The 24,683-nt window shown below is 43.7% G+C and overlaps 1 protein-coding gene and 1 pseudogene across 10 annotated transcripts in view; both read left to right on the forward strand.

Moving 5' to 3' along the window:
• The window catches only part of Erc2 (ELKS/RAB6-interacting/CAST family member 2), an 864,340-nt gene that overhangs the window by 83,023 nt on the left and 756,634 nt on the right, over positions 1-24,683 (forward strand). The gene's annotated exons all lie outside the window — the stretch shown is intronic.
• LOC110309607 (aconitate hydratase, mitochondrial pseudogene) lies at positions 7,357-8,914 on the forward strand (annotated as a pseudogene).

Raw genomic sequence — 24,683 nt, forward strand, 5'->3', positions numbered from 1 at the left:
TCCAGGGTCCTGCCTTGAGTTCCCAACTTGACGCCCCTTAGAGCCACAAGCTGAAGGATCAATCAAACTCTTTCTTTCCTAAGTTACTTTTGGTCATGGTGTTTTGTTGCAGGAGTAGAAAAACAAATTATACACACTTTGTGTGTGGCCTGGCATATACAAGCCCTCGGTGAGTGCTTAGTGAATGTCTTGTCTGTGTGGAGGAAGAAGTGACTCATGGACTTAATTGAAGATGAGGTGGTGAAAAGCTATGAGAAGGAGCTTGTAGACCGGGGGTCAGCAAGCTAGAGCCCAAGACCAAGTTAGAAGTTAGGCCTGCTTCTTGTTCTTCTTCTTCTTGTTTTGTTTTATATAACAAGTAGAAAAGAAAAAAAATGACATTTTTAAGTGTTAGAAATCAAAAGAGCAATATTTCATACCGCACAGAAATTATACAAAATACAAATGTCTTTGTCCATAAATAAAGCTCATAAATAATTTACAACAAATGAAAAAGCAAAACTTTATTAAGTTTGCCCTGTGCTCGCTCCCGTCCAGTCTGTGTTTCCTGTGGCTGGGCTTGTGCTACGGTGTCAGAGTTCCCATAGCAAGTCAAACAGAAGGCAAAAGGCCCTTCTTCCTTCTTTTTCAAGCAATACCATACATTGGAGAGATGAGGGACTTTTGTAGTTAGGCCTAGCATTCTGTCTCCACTCCTAAACCCACTAGCTACAGGGCACTGATCAAATTTCCACCAGTAAGTAGCCTTTGCTTGTGTGGGGGGCAGGCAAAGACTGACACGTTGACTGTGTGTTTTATAGATAAACAGCCAGTTCTCACTTTTGACCAGTGTGCGGTTGTATATTTTAGGCATGGACTCAGGAGAGGTAGAGACGGGGGAACCAGAAACTCTCTAGCTAACCTCCTGTTGCTTCTGGGTTTTGAAAATTTGTTATAATTTTTTATTTGGTAGTATTTTGCCAGCATGCATGACTGAGTGTGGTATGTGTGACCACTTGGCATGCCAGGTGTCTGAAAAAGCTAGCTGACGTCAGATCCCCTAAAACTCCAGTTACAGATGGAGGCTGGGAATCAAACCCAGGTCCTTTACCATTGAACCATCTATCCAGCACTCCCCGTGTTGCTTCTTAAGTAGGCTTTTGTCATATGCTAATGCTCCAGATTATGTATATATCTATATTCAAATTTATGAAGCTATGCATCCCAATGCTGAGAAAAGTAAATAAATTTATGGACATTTGTATTTCATGGGATTTCCATGTACTATTTCTAAATTTCCCTTTTCCTTGATTAAAATTAACTATGTATTCAAGTTGCAAGTTACTGAACCTAGTTTTTAAAAGACCTTCACATATTAGTTTGATTTCTAGATATTTTCAATAATTTTAGCCTGACTCTCCTATAATTCTATGGGATTGCCGACTAAAATGTACTAGATGTTAGACTGTGAAATGCTGCTGTTGAAATGCTTGTTGGTTATGAAAATAGGCTATTATATGAGATTGCTGCTTATTTTAAATAATTAGGGGGATAGTCACTAATGCCAGGTTAATTTAAAAACTACAATTAATTGAGACGCCAAGAAGAATTTATGCTCTATATTTATTAAAGCACAATATACTACTCCAACTAGAACTGGCAATATTGATATTGGATCTAGCAGACATTAGAATTTAATTTTCCGTTCCTGAATAGTGATGGATTTCCTATCCCTATATATAATTGCTATTCTTCATCTTAACCTGTCATGCTTGAGATGTTAACGTGTGTAGTCAGTCCAATAAGAGTTATGCATAGAATTATGAAGGTAGTAATAGCTCAGATGTGGAGTCTGCCAGGCAATGGTGGACTCTAGCTCCTGCTTGGCTGCAGGGGATTTTCTAGATCCCTTAGCTTCTGTTTCCTGGTCTGTCGTGAAGATTAAATGAGGAAAGATGCGAAGAACTTGGTAGTTGTGTCTGGAATCGGCGTGAGGTTGCTAGTGTTCAGGGATGCATTGTTATGATGATCGTTAGGCTTAGCAATATTATTTCATGTCGCCAATGTTAATTAATGTAATTTAGTAGCGGTCTACAGTCTCCACCCACGATTTTGAAGCCATGGTGTAGCCTGTCATTTACACAGCTTTTAGATTTGAACATGTAGAGCACATGTTACTACAGAACTCTTCAGCTCATTTGCTGGGGAGGCAACTCCCTTACCCATTCTGTTCACTTTCCTCTCATGTGGAATGGCTTGCTGAAGCCCCTTAGGGCATAACCATCTCTTCTCACGGCAGAGGCTCATGGGTGGTGTAAGAGACCCAGGACTTGAATTTCCTTAGGTCTGGTTTCCTCATCCACACCATGGGTTCATTAACACTACTTGCACCATCAGGCTTTGGTGAGAGCTGATTGGCAAAACGACCTATGATGAACTTGACAGTTTGTGTCTGGGATTGGTCTAAACTCCTTAGTGAGGCACAGAGAGGGGTTCTTTCCCTGCTTCCTCAGCTTTCTCAGGACGTGACATGGAGAGAAAGGGACATGTTTTGTATGTCAGTCTGGGGTGAGCGGATGAGATTCCCTCAGCTGGACAAGGCTGGCTGCAGGGCGGTCTTGGGATCGGTGGTTCCTGTCTACACTGGTGACTCATTTGTCATTCTGCCCTGGCATATCAGGTGCGGCAGCTCCCGGCCTGAGCAGAGCCTTGCTTGGTGCACCAGTGAGAGGGTAAGTGATCTAAGAACAGTGGATGCGCCTGTATGTGTGTGTGCGCGTGTGTGGCGGGGGGAGGCGGTATTTATTACTGCAAGCAACTGAACCGAGCCTTTGGGAGGCAAGCAGACAGATGAGACTTGCTGTCTCACTAACACATGGCCAAATCCCGACTATTGCAGCGTGGGCCAGCTTCTGTCTGACATGGTTTCTCTGTCTATTCATGCATGCGCTCTTCTTTTTTATCATCCAGGAAAGGCTGAAGGTCCATATCTTTACCTCTTAGACCTTCTACTCAGTTGTCTCCAGAGTCAACTGCATTGTAAGGCCTTGCTGACCTTTCTATTGTTGTGTTACCATGGAGCCATTTAATGGGAGACTTAGCTGTGCGTAAGCGCTTGCGACCCTGGGTAGAACTCAATAACTGAAACCGTGACCTTAGTGACAAAGATGGGAATAATTAATAGTCAGTGTGAGTTACTTCAGTACCAGAAACATCAATTGCTTAGCTGAGGTCAAGGGAACAAATTCCACAAGTCATGGGGATAAACTTAGATAGTGAAGTGTTTCTGTAAGACGGTATTCAGTGTTCTTGCTCCCGCTCTGTCCCCTCCCCCCCTCCCCACCCCTTTCCCCTTTTCTCCACCTGCTCATGGCCGGCCTCTTCTCTCCTCTCTCTCTCTGAAGAAGAAGAAGAAGAAGAAGAAGAAGAAGAAGAAGAAGAAGAAGAAGAAGAAGAAGAAGAAGAAGAAGAAGAAGAAGAAGAAGAAGAAAAAGACGGTGTTTAGTTTATTCTTTTCTATAGGCAGAGAATGGTAGAACCGCCCCCCTGTGGCTAGGCAAGAGGAAGCTGAGAGCACTTGTCCACCCATGTTGAGGAGTTGAGTCCAACCTGGAGTCCTTCTGAGATAAAGGGAGCCATTAATACCTCTTGTCAGAGTTAGCGGTGTGATGAAAGCAGTGTCATTCACACCTGTATGTAACTCTGTACCCACCTGTGTTCCTGGAGAGAAGCCTGATGATTTCATTATGTCACCAAGATAGACGTAGATGGAATCATTGATTAGGTTTTCATTGCTGCCTCTCTGGGGTGAGTAGCTGTTTGTTCACGCAGTTCATGCAGTGTTCTTGCTGTGTTCTTGCTGGCCTGATGCTTGCTATCTAGCCCATTCTCCTCAAACTCATAGCAATTCTATCTACTCCCACTTCCTAAGTGCTGGGTTTACAGGGCTATGTCAGAACATCCAGTTTAAAGGCTGTTTACATTATGGGAGGGGAGCTGCAATTGGTGTAGTGGCCTCTTGTGATACTTTACTATGTGTGTTTATAGGAGGAGAATGTAGCATTTGAGATGAAATCCTTGAACTGTGGGCCTTCCAAATACGTATTCTTAGGAGGGTTGCTGGTGAGTACCTGGGAGAGTAGACTGCATGACTGTAAGGGCTTATGGGAGTATCTTTGGATTAGATGAAAGTGCCCACTGTTAACTTAGTAACTTTTTTCTTAAATGTCTAAAGCTGTTTTCCATGGCTCCCTAGGTAAAAGTTCCTGCTGCCAAGTCTGATGACCTGGGTTCAAGCCCTGAGAGCCACATGGAAAGAAAAAAAACTGGTTCTTGCAAGCTATCCTCTGATACACCCCACCCCATGAACATACTACATACATAGGAAATGTAGTACCATCTTTAAAAAAGCATAAAAAGTTATTTTTTGATCTATGCTAGAATTATGTTAAGGTTTCATTTTTTCCCATTTGTGTGATTAGTTACGATCTGATCTATGTTTTTTTTTTAAATATTTTTTTTATTACGTATTTTCCTCAATTACATTTCCAATGCTATCCCAAAAGTCCCCAATACACCCCCCCACTTCCCTACCCACCCATTCCCATTTTTTTGGCCCTGGCGTTCCCCTGTATTGGGGCATATAAAGTTTGTGTGTCCAATGGGCCTCTCTTTCCAGTGATGGCCGACTAGGCCATCTTTTGATACATATGCAGCTAGAGTCAAGAGCTCCGGGGTACTGGTTAGTTCAAAATGTTGTTGCACCTATAGGGTTGCAGATCCCTTTAGCTGATCTATGTTTATTAGAGATGTTTAGGTATGGATTTTAGAATGCTATATTCTACTTCTTTTAATACATACACACACACATACAGATACATTATGGAAAGACAGATCTTATAGGCATTTTTGCAGAGCAGAACTGTTGAAGATTTATATTTCATTGAACTTGCATTCGAGTTGGTAACTCAGGTCATACACACTCAAAATAACCCTAAATTCTACAAATAGAAATCTTGTCTGCATTTAGGGAATCCTTAATTAGAGCTTTGCACTCAACAAAAGTCTACACTTTAAATTCTATAGTTTTCTCAATATCTGGCTCATGGATGGTGTCCTGGTAAGTTTTTATTTCTTGTCTTTTATTCAACTTGACACAAACTTAGTTGAGACAAGATGAGTTGAGAAAATGCCCCTACCAGATATGCCTGTGGGCAAGCCTGTAGGACACTTTGCTGAATAGTAATTGAAGCAGGAGGACCACCCTGGGCAGATGCTCCCAGATGGTCAGAAACGAGCAAAGCAGGAAGCAGTATTTCCCTGTGGCCTCTGCTCCAGTTCTTGCTTCACACTGCTGCCTGCAGTTCCTACCCTGACTTCTCTTAGTGATGGACTTAAAAGCCATAAAGATGAAACAACCCCCTTTCCTCCAAAGTTGCTTTGGTCATGATGCTGTATCACAGCAATAAGAAACCATAAGACTGCTGGGATGGACCTTTGGATAGCCGCTGGCACTTTGGAGGTGTAGAAATGTTCATGGGAAAGTGAGGAGGTTTGCACCAGGAAAGGAGGATGGATAGAAGACCACAGGGGAGAGACTAGTGGATAGGGAAGGCAGAGATGGCAGCGTACTGGGAGGCAATGCAGGAAAAGGAAGAGGAGGGTTTCCTGGAGAAGTGAGTTTGTATTCAGATTCCTGGATTGTTCATTTGATTGGGCCAAGTTACTTTTTAGGAAATCCATTTTAGATCAGAATTTTGTTTGGAGGCCTCTGCATGTGAATAAAATTGGGTCTGAGAGTTTGTATTCTTCCACTTGGCTCCACCAAGATGTGTCATAAATAAACATTGTTTTCTTGAAGCCAGATGATTCCTCTAGTGTCTGTTGAAGACATCTCTGGTGAAATTATGTAGGCTAGGCATAAGAACCAGGGTTGTAATGAAAGTATGCATAAGAAGCAGGATTTCTTCTTTCTTTCTTCTAGAGGAAGAGAAGAATTATATTAAGTAACCTGTGTTTGATGGCCACAGTTGGTTGAGAATGATATCCTGTGTCTCACACCTTCAGACCTTTGGCTGGTTGCCTGTAAACAGTGATCTGACAGTCTCTGGCCTTCTTTTCCTCCTGCAGGAAAACCAAAGAGAATTGTCCTCTCTGGATTAAAGCCAGTATCTTAGGATAAACATAGAAGATGGAAGGAAGTGAATATCTTTTTTTTTTATGACCCTCATAAAGTTTCCCCATGTGAGTGCTAATTTGGTAAAAACAACATGACTGCCAGTCTATGATTCTGAGTTAAATAACATTTTCAACTAACATAGGGGCTGTGTCCTGTAGCTCTCTTTATGGGAAACAACACTTTGAGATAGCACAACACAGGATGAAGGCAAACAGAAGTATAAGAAGAAATGGGCTGATTTCTTGAAAAAAAAAAAAAGAGGGAGGCTAATAACAAAGCCCATTCCTAGGAAATTGAGAACATACAGCCAGGAGCTCCATAGAAGAGTAGAACTCACCCACATATGGTTTTACCATATTACTGCATATTTGGCACTCTGAACAGCAAAGCACAAGGGACCTCTTTGGCTACTACATGCCATTTAAGACGGAGTCTCGAGTCCATGGCAACAAGACAGTGTAGACTGTATCTCTGGGGATGAAGACATTTCCAGGTCAACTGAAAGGAAACAAAGACTACCCAGAGGAAAACAAGCAGATGGTGTTTATACAGGATGTGTGGTAGCAAGACAACCTACCTCCATCTCTAGTGTTTGGCAGAGACTCAAGAGCAGGCAGTGCAGTGGGAAAGCTGTACATGGTAGACGGTCTCAGGTCCACGTTTTGATTGGAGGTCAGTCGCTGTCATGAAGAAGGAGAATCTCACTAGAAATGTGGCATCTTATATGGTTAGTTTTGGGGGAGAGTAGATTATTTATTTGGAAGCCAAGGCAAAAATAAGGAAGTGGGTGGGTACTGACCATATCCTGACTTCCCAGTCAGTTACTGTAGAGGCTGTAGCCTGGACCACCATACTGGTTGCTGTGGAGATAGTGGGTTAGAGATGTTGGTTTTAGTCTCTCAATAAATATCAATGAAAGCCTTATTCCTTGGTTGTCTTCACATACTGTGGGTTAACCCTAGCAAGTGCTGTGGTTTGATAAAAGGATCAGCAGTCATTTTTGTAAATGGCTAGATCATTAATATTTCTGACTTTACAGATCAGATCAACTAGTTTACAACTGCATTAAAAATAGACATAGGTATAGGTAAGTGAATGTAAATGTGTTCCAATAAAATTCTATTATAACCCTGGAATTTGACTGAAACAGTTTTCATGTCATAAAATATTCTTTTCTTTCACTAAAAATATTAAGAGCTATGCTACCTCATCTTTGGCAGTACACAAAATGGCACAGCCTACTGGTGATCCAGCTGCAGAAGGCCATGGGTATGTGGCAGTGCCGTGTGGCCTCTGTGCTGTGACAACAGGCCAGTGTAACAATGAGCCACTTTGAGGCCAAATAGTACATCTGCTATAATCTGCTAGAGAGCATTAACATTATCCCCAGGGAGTTGAACTAGCCTCTGACTCTCTCAGAGAAGATCATGTTCCATCCAGAGAAGGATACCTGGATGACCTAGCCAACCAGGAGGTCGGGTGGGGAAGACATTACTGCATCTGTGCCCTGATCAGGTGGTTATCTACGATTCAACAGCCCAGACTGCTATGCTGCTGTCTGTTATCAGTGAGTGGCCCAATGTGGCTGTGCCATCAAATATCCACTGTGACTATCTGACTGAGGCCCAGCTTGAGATATGAGAAAGACCAGTGCAAGGCCAAAGACACAAACCAGGAAGTGTATAATTCCTGGAAAATCCAGGTGCCAAGTATGATGTTGGCTTCATTCGCCAGATTATTCTAGAAGACTATGCATACCTTGGAGTTCTTCTGATTGCCACTGACTCCCACACCCCAGCGACAGTGGCCTGGAAGGCATTTGCATTGGAGTAGAGGGTGCTGATGACATGGATGTCATGGCTGGGATACCCTGGGGGCTGAAGTGTCCCAAGAGGATTGGGACAAAGCTGATGGGCTCTCTTTCATTTTGGACTCACCCAAAGATATGATCCTGAAAGTGTCAGGCATCCTCACAGGTGGCATAGGTGGTATTGTGGAATACCAAGGGCCTGGTGTCAACTTCATCTCCTGTATTGGCATGGCAACAATCTGCCATGAGTGTGCAGAAATTGGGTCATCATATCAGTGTTCCCATACCCGAGTAAGACAGTACTTGAGCAAGATAGGCCACACAGACATTACCAATCTAGCTGAAGAATTCAAGGATCATTTAGTGCCTGACCTTGGCTGCCAGTGTGATCAGGTGATTAAAATTAACCTCAGTGACCTAAAGCTGAACACCACTGGGCCCTTTACCCTTGACTTGGCTCACATGGTGGCAGAAATAGGCATTGTAGGGGAGAAGAAAGGCTGGCCTCTGGGCGTCAGAGTGGGTTTGATTAGCAGCTGTATCAATTCAAGCTCTGAGGACATGGGACAGTCAGCAGCTAGGACTAACAAGCACTGGCCTAGAGACTCTACAAGTCAAAGTCCAAGCGCTCCATCACACCAGGCTCTAAGCAGATCCATGCCACCATTGAGCAGGGTGGTGTGAGAGGCATTTTTGGGTGATACCTGTGGCCCTTACATTGGTCAGTGGGGTAGGGAAGACATTACGAAGGGGGAAAAGAATCTAATTATCACCTCCTACAGCAGGAACTTCACAGGCTGCAATAATATGAATCCCCAGAGATTGTCACGGCTCTGGCCATAGTGAGAACCATTAAGTTCAACCCAGAAAGGGACTCACTGACAGGCAAGGATGGCGAGATATTCAAGCTGGATGCAGATGAGTGTCCTCTTTGGACTTTGACTTAGATTGAGTGGTTCTGCCTGGGCAGTGCCCTTATCAGGATGAAGGAGCTGCAGCAATAAGGAAGGTCCAGGTTGACTGTCCTGTCCCTCTTGGGACCCTGCTGGGTTTCCAGTGCATGTCCATGTGCTCCGACAGATCTGGTCTGTCTGGCATAGCCTCCTGCTCTAAGATAGCGGCCAGACTTGCTTCCTGCTCTCCCTCATCCTCAGCCCAGTGAGTGATCCCTCATAGGTGACACTTAAGGTTATATCTCAGCCCCTGCCTTCCTGTTCAGTTTGGCTTGTCCTTGAGCAGCCCATGCTGAAGTGATATATATAGTGAAGACTTTGTGTCTGGTATTAACTGAAATGTTTCAGCAAAGCGTTGGCTATGTTTCGGTCAGTAGAGGCTGAGAAATTGTTTTGAAATAGTTTGAACCTTGAAGAAATGTCTCTCTGGAGAATCTGTACTTGGTGCTATGTGAGAATGTGCAGCGGCACCAACCTTGGTCCTAAGACATTTCTGGAAAACCTGGAGTCCTTACATATGATTATGACTAGCCATGATCAAAAGGGATTGAGATTGGTGTGGATTGTCTGCTCTTAAGGGCAGCAATGGCAAGATAATCTTGATATTTGGAACTTTTCCTAGTCCCTTGTATAATGTTTGAATAAAATAACTAACTGTGTGTCAATCTTTTTTTTTTTAACTTATTTTTTTAATTAGATATTTTCTTCATTTACATTTCCAATGCTATCCCAAAAGTCCCCCATAACCCCTCCCCACTCCCCTACCCACCCCCTCCCACTTCTTGGCCCTGGCATTCCCCTGTACTGAGGCATATAAAGTTTGCACGACCAATGGGCCTCTTTCCACTGATGGCCGACTAGGCCATCTTATGATACATATGCAGCTAGAGACACGAGCTCTGGTGGTGGTGGGGGGTACTGGTTAGTTCATATTGTTCCTCCTATAGGGTTGCAGACCCCTTTAGCTCCTTGGGTACTTTCTCTAGCTCCTCCATTGGGGGCCCTCTGATCCATCCAATAGCTGACTGTGAGCATCCACTTCTGTGTTTGCTAGGCCCCGGCATCGTCTCACAAGAGACAGCTATATCAGGGTCCTTTCAGCAAAATCTTGCTAGTGTATGCAATGGTGTCAGCATGCCAAACCCCTCTGCTCCTTTGGAAAGTGGCACCTATGACCAACATCAACTAAAACCATGCAACTGTGTTTATTTTTGATGATGGCACTCTCTCTAAGGAAACACATATTACAAGCAGTCTTTAGCTTGGGGTCCACACGCAAATGGGCAACAGGTCCAATTTGGCTCATGTAGCACGGTTTTCCAGTTCCTGCTTTGGTGGAGGATGACTCACAGGGAGAGATTCTCCTGTGAGTCGTGCTCCAGCATCAGCAGTAAAAATAACAGCAGCTGGGACTTGACTACCCATTTAGGTCAAACTGGATATCAGATATTGTTTTAAGCTCTTTGGGCAAATTATCTTCCTTACTATCTTAGTGAGTGTGTAATAGGTAACTCTGTATAATAGGCACCGTTACCACTCCCACCTCGCAGATGTGGAAATAAGCCCTAAGAGGCACTTTGTGAGAGCAGGGATCCCCGCAGTCTTCCTCCTGAGCCCCTGGCGGCATCATTAATCTCATGTGGGTCATTAGACACATCCCCATCAGCAGCCAGGCTGCAGTGGCTGAGGCTCACCCAGGGAGGGAGGCTGTAGGTAGCATGCTCACCTCCCTACACTAATTTTAGCTACAAAGGCAACACCATAAAGCTTATTATGAAAATCTAGGGACCCCTGGAAAAGCTAACAAAAGAGAACAGATGCATGTTTGCCACACACAGTTCATCTCCCTCAGCAGTTAGGAGCCAGCATTCCCTGTCTTTCACCAGTGTTTTATGTACAAGTTGCTTATATTTTTAATACTTTTACTGAGGTATAATTTACATGTAATATGATTCGGTTCTTCCAAGTATACAGCTTAATGGGTTTCGGTATACACTATTCATTTTTTGTAAATTTGTTATTTAAAAATCTTAACTGAGCTATTTAATAATGTTACTCATATAATTATAATGCTAAAATTATATCTGTACAAGATTTGCCACCATTTTAAAATTTTTTTTCATCACCCCATAGAAATTTATAGCCTTTTAGTAATAACTTCCTGTTCTTTTCTCCTCCCTCCAGTCCCTGGTAACTGCAAATCTCCTGTTTTCCTATGAATTTGAACATTCCAGGCCTTCCAGAAGAGTAGAATCATACAGTACTTGTTTTTTTCTCCAGCCTATTTGCTTAGTCTAAGATATACACACTGCTTTTCCAGTCTATGCCGTCAGTTAATAGCACATTCTGAAGCTTTTCTGCATAGGCAGAGCCTGGGAAGAGGAAGTGGGCCAGTTCGTTTGTATGTTTGTTTGTCTGTTTGTCTGTCTGCCTGTTTGTCTGTCTGTCTGTTTTGAGACAGGGCTTCTTCATGAAGCCCTGGCTGTCCTGGACTTGCTTTGTAGACCAGGCTGGACTTGAATTCAGAGCTCCACCTGCCTCTGCCTCTTGTGTGCTGGGATCAAAGGTGTGCGCAACCATGCCAGATCAGTGGGCCACCTTTTATAAGCCATGCTTAAGCATTTAGATTTTATTGGATAGGCAGCAAGAGTAGTAAACTTTCTTTCCTCTCTCCCTCTGCCCTTCCTTTCTTCTTTCCTCCTCCTCACCTCTCCCACCATTGCTCCTTTCTCTTCCTTCCCTCCTTTTCGATTTTCTCTTCCCTTTCCCCATTTCCTCTTTCCTCTCCAGTAGGAGATAGAGTGTTCAGGTTGGATCTTGACTTAGAGGGAACCTTCCTGAGCTCTCTTGGTAGCTGGGCTTTTAAGCTCTTCCTGTGCCAGTGGGAAGACATCTTCCTTCCTGCCCAGGTGGTATGTGTAACATCCATAGAGTTTGTGCGAGAAACTGATTGCTGGCTCTGCAGTCCACCATGGGAGCAACATGACATGTCATTCTGAGGATAACAAGACAAGTGAGTTCTTACGGCAGACTGAATTGTTCCCTGGGTTGTACTTTGGCTTCCATGCCCCTCATATATTATGTGTGATGCATCTTTTTATGAAAAGTTCACAAAATTTTCCCTGTGAGCATGATCTTCATAGTTACAGAGATGTTAAAGTCAGAACATAATTCAGGGATAGAATTGTAAGTCTTTAAGTTAGGAATGATGGTAGAGTACTTTATCTAATTGACAAATATGATGGACTGGATGTTAATTGTATATCATACTTTGTAATTTATATAATTGTCATGGTTATGCTCAACTTACGTTTGAGAGACGAGCCTTTTTTTTTTTTTTTTATTGGACAGAAGAAGTGAGATGTTGGGAATTGGTCCTAATGCTTTGTCTTAATTCAGCTCTCAAAATCCATGCTTCCAGATGCTGTCCCCAGCTGTCTTTGATTGATAATAAAGAATTGCCGTACAGCCAATGGCTAGGTGGGAAGACAGAGGTAGGTGCAGGCTAGGGACTGAGGGTGAAGGAGAGAGAGAGAGAGAGAGACAGAGACAGAGACAGAGACAGAGACAGACAGAGACAGACAGAGAGACAGACAGAGAGACAGACAGAGAGAATCACCATGATAGGGGAATAGAGGGATCAGACTTAAAGGCCAGCTGGCATGTAAGATTCTGGGGAAGCCACTCCCTCAGTTGGGTCTGGGGAACCAAAGATAAAAAGTAGATTTAGAAAATGTGAACTCAGGAATATCAGAGGGGAGTGTGTGCTAGCCGCAGGGAAGTTTAGAAGTGCCCAGCCATTGAGCTAGTTAGACATATTAAAAATTAAACTGCTCTCTCTCTCTCTCTCTCTCTCTCTCTCTCTCTGTGTGTGTGTGTGTGTGTGTGCGTGTGCGTGTGCGTGTGCGTGTGTGTGTGTGTGTGTGTGTGTTTGTCTTTCATTTGAGACTCCAGAGAGCTCTGGCGGGTGGTTAGGAGCACAACCCAACAAGAGCTCAGTTCAGGTTAACTATTCACTCCTACAGATGGGCACTCTCTATTGGCTATATAGGCTGGCTCAGCAGCCACTGCTGGGCACTCTCTGTTGGCTACATCGGCTGGCCTGGCGGCCACTGTCTACCCTTAGTATGGCTCTCCTTTGTTTTAAGGATAGAGAATAATTTAAAATTACAATTATTATGTGTGTCTGTCTGTGTGTGTGTGTGTTGTGTATGTTTGTGTGTGAGTATATTGGGAGTTAGTTCTCTATTCCATCATGGGAGTCCAAGAATAAAACAGGTTCATCAGGCTTGGTGACAAATGCCTTTGGCTATTCAATGGTTTTGCAAACCCCACTTCTTTTTATAGTTCCTTTTGTTTCCATTTACATCTTACTTACACTTATAGATATGTGTATGTGCTACCACATTCATGTATAGGTTAAAGAACAACTTGTGGGATGGGTTATCTTCATCCACCTCATGATCAGGTTTGGCTGCTTTACTTCTTGGTATCCTGCCCTGGATTCCATTAACCTCAGCTGCCCATGAGATTTACTGTGCTGGTGATGCTGCTTCCTCCTCCTTGTCCTCCTCCTCGTCCTCCTCCTCCCTCCTCCTCCCTCCTCCTCCTTCCTCCTCCTCCTGATCCTTCCTCTTCCCTCCTTCTTCTCCTTCTCCTCCCCCTCCCCTCCCCTCTCCTCCTCCTCCTTCCTCCTTCTCCTCCTTCCTCCTCCTTCCCCCTCCTCCTGCTCCTTCCTCCTCCCTCCTTCTTCTCCTCCCCCTCCCCTCTCCTCCTCCTTCTTCCTCCCCCTCCTCCTCTTCCTCCTCCTCCTCCTTCTTCTTCTTCCTCCCTCCTCCTCCTCTTCCTTCTCCTCCTCCTCCTTCTTCCTCCCCCTCCTCCTCTTCCTCCTCTTCCTCTTCCTTCTTCTGGTGGTGTTACTTTAATTTTCTTATCTCTTAGCTGTGTTCTTGAAGCAAATTGTCAAGCCTTGAGAATTTCTATGTGAATTCAATTGGTCTCTCTTAGAGGCCTTGAGCTGACCTTTCTTTCATCTTTGAAGCTTTTTCTCATTTCTCTTACTGGCTCAGAGAGCATACCTGTTTTCAGCTGGGTATCCTAAATGGTGGTGACTCTAAGGTGTTGTTTTTGCATGTGAGCGATGCTGACTTGTTGGACCTCTTTCAAGCAGGCATCATCTTTTCTTCCACATGGTTCAGGTTTGAGTTGTTATCTTTGTCTGCCTGGACTCCCCCGCCCCACCTACAAGCTTTTCAGACCATCTGGCGGAACTTCTTACCTTTCTTTTCTAGACTGTCCTGTGGCATCAGCTGCCTTCACAGTCTCTGTCAGCCCATAGATTGCCTATAGAGTCCCTCTCATGCTCCATAGCATGCTTGATGATACTTCCCCAATCAGCTCCATGTTCTCTGTAGATCTGCTCTATTTCTCTCATGATTCAGCCGTATACAGTCATACAGCCCACCCTCCTCCTTCAGCGCATGAGGATCCTTCCTGTCCTCAAGCTGCCATCTGCCCATTTCCCTCTTTCTTGCCCATTCTATCCTTGAGTTTGCATTTACAATTTACATTGCATCTTCTGTGACCCACTTTCTCCTACACCTTCCCCCTTGGTACTTCCACCACGTTGATGTCAGCTTTGGAGAACACAGCTCCCCTTTTTATCACTATGGCTCTTGCCTTCTTGTCCCACAAAACTATGTTCCTCGAGAGATGCACGAACGCTAGTCTTGATGTACAAGACCCCACATCTGTCTCAGAACTTGGAGATGTGGAAGAGATGATTAAAAAGACTTGTTACCATGAGAGTAGGTTTCTTTTTTTTTTGATTTTTAATATTTTTATTACATATTTTCCTCAATTACATTTCCAATGCTATCCCAAAAGTCCCCCATAGAGCCCCCCACTTCCCTACCCACCCATTCCCATTCTTTTGGCCCTGGCATTCCCCTATATTGGGGCATATAAAGTTTGCAAGTCCAATGGGCCTCTCTTTCCATTGATGGCCGACTAGGCCATCTTTCGATACATATGCAGCTAGAGACAAGAGCTCCGGGGTTCTGGTTAGTACATCATGTTGTTCCAACAATAGGGTTGCAGATCCCTTTAGCTCCTTGGGTACTTTCTCTAGCTTCTCCATTGGGAGCCCTGTGATACATCCAATAGCTGACTGTGAACATCCACTCCTGTGTTTGCTAGGCCCCGGCATCGTCTCACAAGAGACAGCTATATTTGGGTCCTTTCAGCAAAATCTTGCTAGTGTATGCAATGGTGTCAGCGTTTAGAAGCTGATTATGGGATGGATCCCTGGATACGGCAGTCTCTAAATGGTCCATCCTTTCATCACAGCTACGAACTTTGTCTCTGTAACTCCTTCCCTGGGTGTTTTGTTCCCAATTCTAAGAAGGGGGCACAGTGTCCACACTTTGGTCTTCATTCTTCTTGAGTTTCATGCGTTTAGCAAATTGTATCTTATATCTTGGGTATCCTAAGTTTTGGGCTAATATCCACTTATCAGTGAATACATATTGTGTGAGTTCTTTTGTGATTGTGTTACTTCACTCAAGATGATGCCCTCCAGGTCCATTCATTTGGCTAGGAATTTCATAAATTCATTCTTTTTAATAGCTGAGTAGTACTCCATTGTGTAAATGTACCATAATTTCTGTATCCATTCCTCTGTTGAGGGAGAGTAGGTTTCAAATCCAGACATTATTTGCCAGCTGTTTGGGCCTGAACACGTCATTTTCCCCTATAATTTCTTGATCTGTGAAGTGGAAGTAGAATATATACTTTGCCTGTTGGTTCCAGATATTAAACTGCATTGAACAGTTAATAGAACCTCTTACCCAGAGCAGCAGTGTAGTGTGTGAGATCAGGTAGTTCTGGTATTTAGTCATTTTCCCTGAAGCCCTAGTCTTTTAAGTATTTTTCTGAATATTGTCTTTTTTCCCCGATCTCCTTTCTGAATTGTGTATTCTTGGCATCGGTAAAAAGGCTTGATGTAGGAAGGTTTGGTGTAGGAGGGTGACAAAAAGTGGAAAAGGAGAAAGGAAATTGAGAAAGTGCCTTCATTGGACAGCAGAGCTCTAATTTTACCTCGGCAGTTGTTGTGTGATAGACTCCCCTGTCTAGCTCCAGGCACCAGTCCTGGCAATGAAACAGTGGAGTTTTTAAGCAAACAAACCAGATTTTGCATGGTGTACATTTTTGCAAATTCATGCACCCATGTTGAAGTAAATTTCTACCAAGTAAGTTAGCCAGTTGTCAAAATGTCACTTTAGACCATTCACTGTTTCTGGTAATTTTACTATTCAACTTTTCTGTTGAGCTCTTCATTCAGAACCAAATGGTCTCCAGCATCAGCTTACAGTAACAGATTAACATTAATAACAGTGGTAATAATGAACTCAATAGGTAGTGAGTCTATGAGGAATCATACTGAATATTATTTCACTCTCATGGTAAAGTCAGGGAACAAATGCCATCCTTCTATATTACCAAGGGAATCAGGGCTTAGAGGGGCTTGCCCATCTCCATTTACCAGGTGGGAATGTTGACAGGTAAAACAAAAAGTCTAACGTGAAGCCTCATAATAATATAGGATAATAAAATAAAGTGTGTATTACATCTTTTTTAGGATGTAGTAGTTGCCTTTTGAAATTCAAGCTACATGTGACCAACCTGATAGTTGTAATAGCTGTAATAGATTCTAACTACACTGACTATGTAAGCTAGATTAAAATAGTGCTTTTCTTTTGTCCAGTACCTCATGTCAAGAAAGCATCACTGTAGGTAATTCCCATAAGTTATGTGACAGTGCCTCTCTCACCTTATGATAATTATTTAGAATTTAAAGAATCTTCATGCAAAATAAAACAATAGACAAGAGGCCAGTTATTCCATTGTGTTTTGTCTATTATTAAAATACATCAGAGAAGGAGGAGGCGGAGGAGACTATTGGATGGATCACTTTAGAAATAGCATTTTCTTTAACCAAGAACCGGTGGCACCATAAGGTTTGTTCTAGAGAGGAACTTGAGGATCAGAGAGGTTCAAGTTCACTCCAATATCATGCTAGCTAAGGCCCAGCACCAACCCTCATCCACACGATGCCGACTCAGAGGGAGAAGAGTGTCTTTGCTGTGGCCAGGCTCTGCTGCTCTCTCCTCTTTTCTCCATAGTCTACAGCAGAGTTTACCTTTATCCATTTATTTTAAAAATTGGGGCAGAGGGGCCGGGCGTGGTGGCGCACGCCTTTAATCCCAGCACTCGGGAGGCAGAGGCAGGTGGATTTCTGAGTTCGAGGCCAGCCTGGTCTGCAAAGTGAGTTCCAGGACAGCCAAGGCTACACAGAGAAACCCTGTCTCGAAAACAAAAAGCAAAACAAAACAAAACAAAATAAAAACTGGGGCAGAAATTAGGGGAGTGGAACCATGTAAATGATGTACTTTTATTTGGTGAGTTGGCATCTCTAAATATAATCAGGTATGCATGCAACAGGGGTTGTAAGTGGTGGGGCTCTGGAAGGCTATTTCCTTGATGCTTGCAATATTTATTTAGATTTAAAAAAATTACCTTATGCTATAGTGCTCATTCACCTCACAGAATCTACTGTCTCATCAGGGTTTAACTTTGGAGCATGAAATGAGGGCTTCACAAATGACCTTGATCTTTACATGGGTGTAGTAGTTTTTCTGCCTGTGTAAAGCAGTAGATGATGGCCCTGTATATGTTCAGGTCAGCCTGTGAGACCTGCATTGGCAGGCCAGAAGCTGCTATGGCCTCACCAGTATCTCCTGTGGACACACATGAATTGCAAGGAGTTCAGAACACCATTTTGGATATTATCACTGTAGAGTGAAAGTTTGGGGTATCTGGAAGGCAGTTTCTAACAGATCCCCAGAAGGTTGCTGTTCTTGTGAATGGTTTAAAAAAGCTATGTATGCTGACTGGGAGAACACTTCCAGGTCTTTAGAGCCCTCTGATTTTCATACAAAAACACGAAATGCTAACCTTTAAAATGCTGAGTCGGAACAGGTAGAGTTGAGAGGTTGCTATAGAAAATTCAAGGCCTGAAATAAAATATTTACTCTTCAATTATTTATAGGAGAGTTGATTGACTTCTCATTTAAATAGTATCCAAACTGTGCTATTAGCTTGGGTTTGAGCTCTACTGTTTCTTATCTGTGTTACTGAGCAAGTTACTTGTCATCTCCGAGGTTTGCTTTTCTCATTCTTAAAGGTAATTTGCCTAGCATAGAAAAAGTCAAGCTGAGCCTGGTGGCACAGACCTATCATCCCAGTTGTTTGGGATGCTTAGACAGGAGGACCACAAAGACCATCTAGGAGGCTCCAGCATAGGTTTAGGATAGTCTTGAAACTCAGTGCAACCTTGCCTCAAAATGTAAAAGTGAAAAGAGAGCTGGGCTGCAGCACTGGCCATGTGCAAGCCTTAAACTCAATCCCTAGCTTTATAAAGGAAAGTAAATGAACCTAAGTCTGATTAATATATAAGGTGCTGAGTAGCATGCTAGGAACATCGTAGGAGCTCAATGAACAGCCATCCTGATGATGCTCACTGTTTGAAGAAAAACATGGCACCAAGGAGGAAGGTGAGCTTGGTTTTATCTCTGTAAGCTTCTGATGTCTGGGCTCAGGATTGGGGTGTGAGTGAGTGGATGAAGGATACAGGCAGATGCTAACCACGTACACACCAGCTCACTGTGGAACCAGGCTCAGATGAACTTTACAGCAGGCTGTTACGGCCAGGTATGTACCTATATTGCTGTCTGGGATGTGTTCATGTTAAACTAGAAAATGGTATTGAAGAAATTAGATCAACTGTTTCCAAAACAACTTTCTGTCCATTCTAAATGTGACTGTTAGTGATGTGGGGCTTCCCTGCTGCTTTGATTCTCCCATGCCCTCACCAGAAGTAAGCTGTGGCTGATCGTCCAGGGCTGCTATTGTGTTTCACAGTCACTTCTGATTTGGTCCTTTGAGGGGCAGGAACCAGCGGGAGCTAATGGCCTTGGTTGGACTGTGCAGCTGCCTGGTTCACTGGGCTGCTGTGGGTAGCCTGACTAATTGGGAGCAGTCAAGGTGTTCCTGAGGAATTTCTGAGAGCATGTGGTCCTGTCCAGTCTGATGCATCATCTCCCCATGGAAAGTACAGTGCAGAAGCAGACGGAACATCTTGGAGCCTTCTCAGAAGTGTGGGTGGGGCCCAAAAGTTTTAAGTTATTTTGGGATTCAATGGATTTGTTTTTGTTTATGTGAGAGGAAAAGAGGAGCCAGACTGTACCCTGAGCTTGGGTGATGGGGGAGTCTAAATACGCAACTTGACATTTCCCTACTTGGTGCAGTATTCATTGGAATGGTGGATCATGTTGGCACATCATTTAGAGAATAGATTTAGATCTTTGTACAGGGAAAAGTGAAGTGATAGGTCCATCTTCCTCCTAGAGTCACATTGTGTTCTCACGTTAATATACTTACGACTCCTACTTGTGCTAATAACTGGTCAAGGGTTTGTTTGCTCATCAGTGCATCTGACTAGCTTTAGAACAGCATTCTTTTTCCTCACAGTGATGTTCAATTTTAAAAAGAAGACTCAGTTCTGGTTGTCATCCATCTGCATGTCCTTGCCATTTGTACATTTCAAGATGAATTGTTCACATAAGAAAATAAACACTACCTTCCAGTCCTTGGCATTTGATGCGGTGTCTGTTTATTACATATTGTTTCATTTCACAATTCTTCTAGTCCAGAGGTTTATTTCATAACATAAAGACTCAAGCACCAAGACCTTCTAGCTGGGGCTGTGGTGGGAGCTCTTACTTTAGGAAGAGGATGTAAAATTGTTGAACAAAAAGCTTTTTGTTGGGGAAAAGTTAGGGTCTTTCTTCTGTAGCTCAGCCTGATCTTGAACTTGCAGTGATTCTCCTGCCTCAGCCTCTCGAGGTCTAGAGTGATAGGTGGGATCCACTGTGCCCAGCTTTGACAAATTAGCTCCTAGAAGGAAAGCCTACTATGCATTTGTCATGATTCTCCATACACACACTATCTCTCAGTTATTCCCATTGCTTGAGATGTAGGTGCTTATAGAAAAAATGACAAGAACACCATGAGATCCCTATTCTGCTTGCTGATCTTGGAGGGTTAGGCCAGATTCAAGATGAGACAGGTAGAGAATTTGTAATGCTGTGCAGCACTCCAACTCAACCCTGTTGACACTTGGTGTTATAGGGGGTTGTTCTGAGCATCCAGAGAGATACAGCCATATCCTTGGCCTCTACTCTCTAAATGCTAGTTGCATACCATCCCCAGCTGTGACAGACAGACAGACAGATAAAAAGAAACAAGTCCAAATTGTGTTTCCCACATACTTACTGGAAGATAGTCAAACTCCCAGTAGCTAGCCCCTTAGAGAAAACAGGGTCCTTCTCCACTCACATCCTTGCCAGAAACAATCAGCTGTAGAGAGCTATACTTCAGCATCCTTATTATTGATGGTAACACAGTCCACAGAAATCAATACAGACCGTGCTGCAGTAGGACCATGGACCCAATCATGTCTCTTGGCAGCAGTATGGACCTGGAACACCACCATGTCTTCAGGTGGCAATGTAGGCTACTCACTCTGCTGGGACTGTTAAACACATACACAATGAGATACTAAACATGTATTTAAAATGTTTACATTTTATTTATTTTATATATCTGGGTATTTTGCCTATATGGACCATATGAGCCAGAAGAGACTAGAAGAGAGGGCATCAGATCTCCCAGACTTGGAGTTACAGTTGTTTGTGAGCCACTGTGTGGGTGCTAGGAATTGAACCTGAATCTTTTGGAAGAGTAGCCAGTGCTCTTAACATCTGAGCCATCCATCTCTCTCTCTCCATCATAGACTGTTTTAGGCTGCTAAATTTGTGGTACATCTTTATCTAATAATGAATAATGCATAGACACTGAATACAGACACCTAAGGACTTTCAGTAGACAAAAGTACTTACAATTCAACATGTCTGTCTGAACTTGACCTTTATCTCGTCCTGTGTCCATTTCTTTGGGACTACTTCTAACATACCAACTACAATCAACCATGTGTTTGAGACTATCCCTCTCTTCTCTTCTCTTCTCTTCTCTTCTCTTCTCTTCTCTTCTCTTCTCTTCTCTTCTCCCCTCCCCTCCCCTCCCCTCCCCTCCCCTCCCCTCCCCTCCCCTCCCCTCCCCTCCCCTCCCCTCCCCTCCCCTCCCCTCCCCTCCCCTCCCCTCCCCTCCCCTCCCCTCCCCTCCCCTCCCCTCCCCTCCCCTCTCCCCTCCCCTCCTCTCCTCTTCTTTTCTTTTCTTTATAACCCATATCCAAACTGGTTTTTAATTCTAATTGAAATTGGAATGTTTTTCTCCTCTCCTGGCTTGGTTTTTCTCCTTCTACTCTTTCATACTGATTTTAGTGTAGACTTTTTGATTCCTATCCTGGACTGTTTCAGGGACCTCTTTACCTATTTCCTTCCTCTAGTCTGAGCCTCTTTCTCATTTGTCATCAACGCTGCACTGAGATTTTTACAAAGATTTCTCACAGCATGCCCCATCCCCCTTCTTCCTTTCACCATCTTCCACTTCAGTACTCAGGTCACCTCAGGAAGCCTGCCTCAGTCCCACCCCCAGCAAAGTGCTCAGAGTCCCTGGGATATATTCCATGAAGAGGAGTGCAATTGGCTTGTAATTCTCTGTCATTTCTTGGTGACTTGGGGCCTTCTTCAGACAGTCATCATGTCTGCTCCCCACCAGTCTCTGGTATAAACATTTGTTGCATGCGTGTGTGAATGAACCGGTACCCATGCCAGAGCTACATGTGTCTGAGTTCTGGTTCTCCAGGCAACCTGCTCTAACAAACCTCCCCAGAATAGTCCTCCTGCCTTCCTGGGTGTGAGCTTTCTTCCTGTTCACACCTGCCACTTCCAGTGTGATTCTGCAGAATCCGGAGGAGATCATGCACTAAGCTGTCTCGTTTTTTGGGTTGTTTGGCTATTTCTTTCTCTTCTGTTTCCTTTTCCTGTGCCCTACCCTATTTCCTTCCCATGGTGACTGACCCGTGCCACTGTTATAGGTAAACTTTCTAGGACTCTAGTCTATAAATGTCATTTTGTTAGACAGCAAACTTTTCCTCTAGCTGATCTTTAAAATATTTTTTTTTAGGTTTATTTTATGTGCAGTCTGTATATGCCTAATGCCCATGCCTTTAGAGGTCAGAAGAGGGCATCGGTTCCCTGGAACTAAAGTTGAGGGTGGTTGTGAACCACCTTGTGGCCACTGGGAGAAGAGCCTGAATCTTCTGCATGGTCAACAAGTATCCTTAGCTGCTGAGCATCTCTCCAGCCTGCTCGGTGCTGAACTTACTGTAAGCAGTGCTGCCTCAGACAGTGAAGGAAAGAGAAAGAGCAGTAGAGTTGTTTCTTCTCCACCCCCCATGGCCCCCCACTCTGAAGTTCTGGTGATTTCTTTGATGAGGGCAGATATTTTTGGTCTGTCAAATTAACCCCTGAATTTTAACTTCCACCAATAAAGTTTTTGTTTTTGTTGTTGTTTTTATTGGTTATTTTATTTATTTACATTTCAAATGTTATCCCCCTTCCCACTTTCACCTCTGCAAACCTCCTCTCCCAGCCCCCTCCTCCTGCTTCTATGGGGGTGCTCCCCCACCCACTCACCCACTCCCACCTCACCGCCCTGGCCTTCCCCTACACTGGAGCATCTAGCCTCCTTAGGAGCAAGGACCTCCCCTCTCATATGCAGCTGGAGCCATGGGTTGCTCTATGTGTGCTCTTCAGCTGTGGTTGAGTCCCTGGGAGCTCTAGGGAGTCTGGTTGGTTGATATTGTTGTTCTTCCTATGGGATTGCAAACCCCTTCAGCTCCTTCATTTCTTTCCCTAACTCCTCCATTGGGGACCCCATGTTCATTCCCACGGTTGGCTGTGAGCATCTGTATCTGTATTGGTCAGGATCTAGCAGAGCCTCTCAGGGGACAGCTATACCATGGTCACCTGATCTTTGACAAGCCAAAACCATCCAGTGGAAAAAAGACAGCATATTCAACAAATGGTGCTGGACTAAGTGGAGGGCAGCATGTAGAAGAATGCATATTGATCCATTGTTATCTCCTTATACAAAGAAAGTCTTTTTTTCTGTATTCTTTTTAATGAATGCTTCAAAGAACTGCTGTTTCTCCATGTATTGAATAGGACACATCTGGCCTGCTCATGCTACTATGACAAAATACTGTGTGTGGACTTAGTGTTTAATTAACAGATAAACTAAATAATTAGTTTATCATAGCTCTGTAGTACAGGAAGGCTGGGACCAACATGCTGGCAGATTTGGTGTCCCATGAAGATCTTCTGTTCTGCTTAGCTTTTCATCAGCTTCACAGAATTAGGATCATCTGGACAGAGGGAACTTCAATTGTAAAAATGCCTCCGTCAGATTGACCTGTGGGCAGTGCCTCTCCTGAGCAGGTGGTCCTTGGTGTAAGAAAGCAAACTGAGCAAATCAGGAGGGGAAAGCCAGTAAGATTCATTTTTTCCATGTCTCTGTGTGACTTCCGACTCCAGAATTCTGTCTTGAGTTCCGGCCTTGGCTTCCTTCAGTCATGAGCTATGATCAGGATGTGTAAGCCAAATAAGTCCTTTCCTCCCCAAGCTGGCTTTGGTCATAGTGTTTGTCACAGTGATAGAAAGTAAATTTGGATGTCTTCCTGAGTCCCAGAGGACTGCTACCTCACCATGTACAAAGTTAAAGGGAGAGGGAGAGGGAACACACATTGGCTTCAAGTTAACATCTGGTGATTCTAGAGCCAGCGTCTCTTCTGTAAGAGCATTAATCTTGTCATGGCAGCTCCACTGCTAACCACCCACCCCTGACTCTCCAAGGACAGTACCTCCATATGCCATCACACTTGGAGTTAGGGCTTTAGCATCTGAATGGTGAGGGAATTACAAAATTCAATTCTAACATGGAGACAGCAATGGCTACGGGTTCTTGTTTGAAAGAAAAGGTCTCCATGAAATTACATGGGGAGCCTGGACCATGAGCTTTGATTTCATGCTAGTCGTTGCTTTTATAGAGCAATGAAGGATTCAAAGTGCAGAGTGTTGGATATTTTGGCAAAATGTAATTCACTTTATTTTTCTGCTTCTTTCTCTCATTCCAGGGCAGGCTTGAGTTAAGTTGTTCAGGAATATAGCTCTTCCCTTCCTTTGGGCTTGGACCTTATAAACTTTTGTAGCCTTACCCATCTTGTAGAGCTGCTGGGAAGGTTACTAAGACAAAAGAGAAAAGCATTGCAGGGGACCTGCCTGCCTTCACCCACCATAACCATCATCTACTCCTCTAAAATCATGAGAGTCTTTGTAAGTTTGAAGCTTTGGGCTGTCTCCATTGGTTCTTTATTTAGTTGAGTGTGCAACCTGTTTCTGCCCTTCCTGTGTTACGCCATTCCTGTTTTTTTTTTGGCTTTTTAAGACTTAGTACTGCACAACATGCTGGCAAAGGAACTCAACCATGGCGTACGTGGCTATGTCCCACAGCGGGCAGCTCTGTCACTGGGGCTGTTGGACAGCTAACACATTTGTTCTGATGCTAATAAAGTGTGCCTGGGAGATGCAGTTAACCTTTAAAAGGCACAGTTTTTTAGTTCATATCTGGTAATTATAGGGCCAATATATCTTGATCTAGCAGACTGGCTAATTGCATAAGG

Source organism: Mus caroli, unplaced genomic scaffold (genome assembly GCF_978045245.1).
Source record: "Mus caroli unplaced genomic scaffold, Mus_caroli_1 scaffold_12, whole genome shotgun sequence".
Classification (NCBI taxonomy): domain Eukaryota; kingdom Metazoa; phylum Chordata; class Mammalia; order Rodentia; family Muridae; genus Mus; species Mus caroli.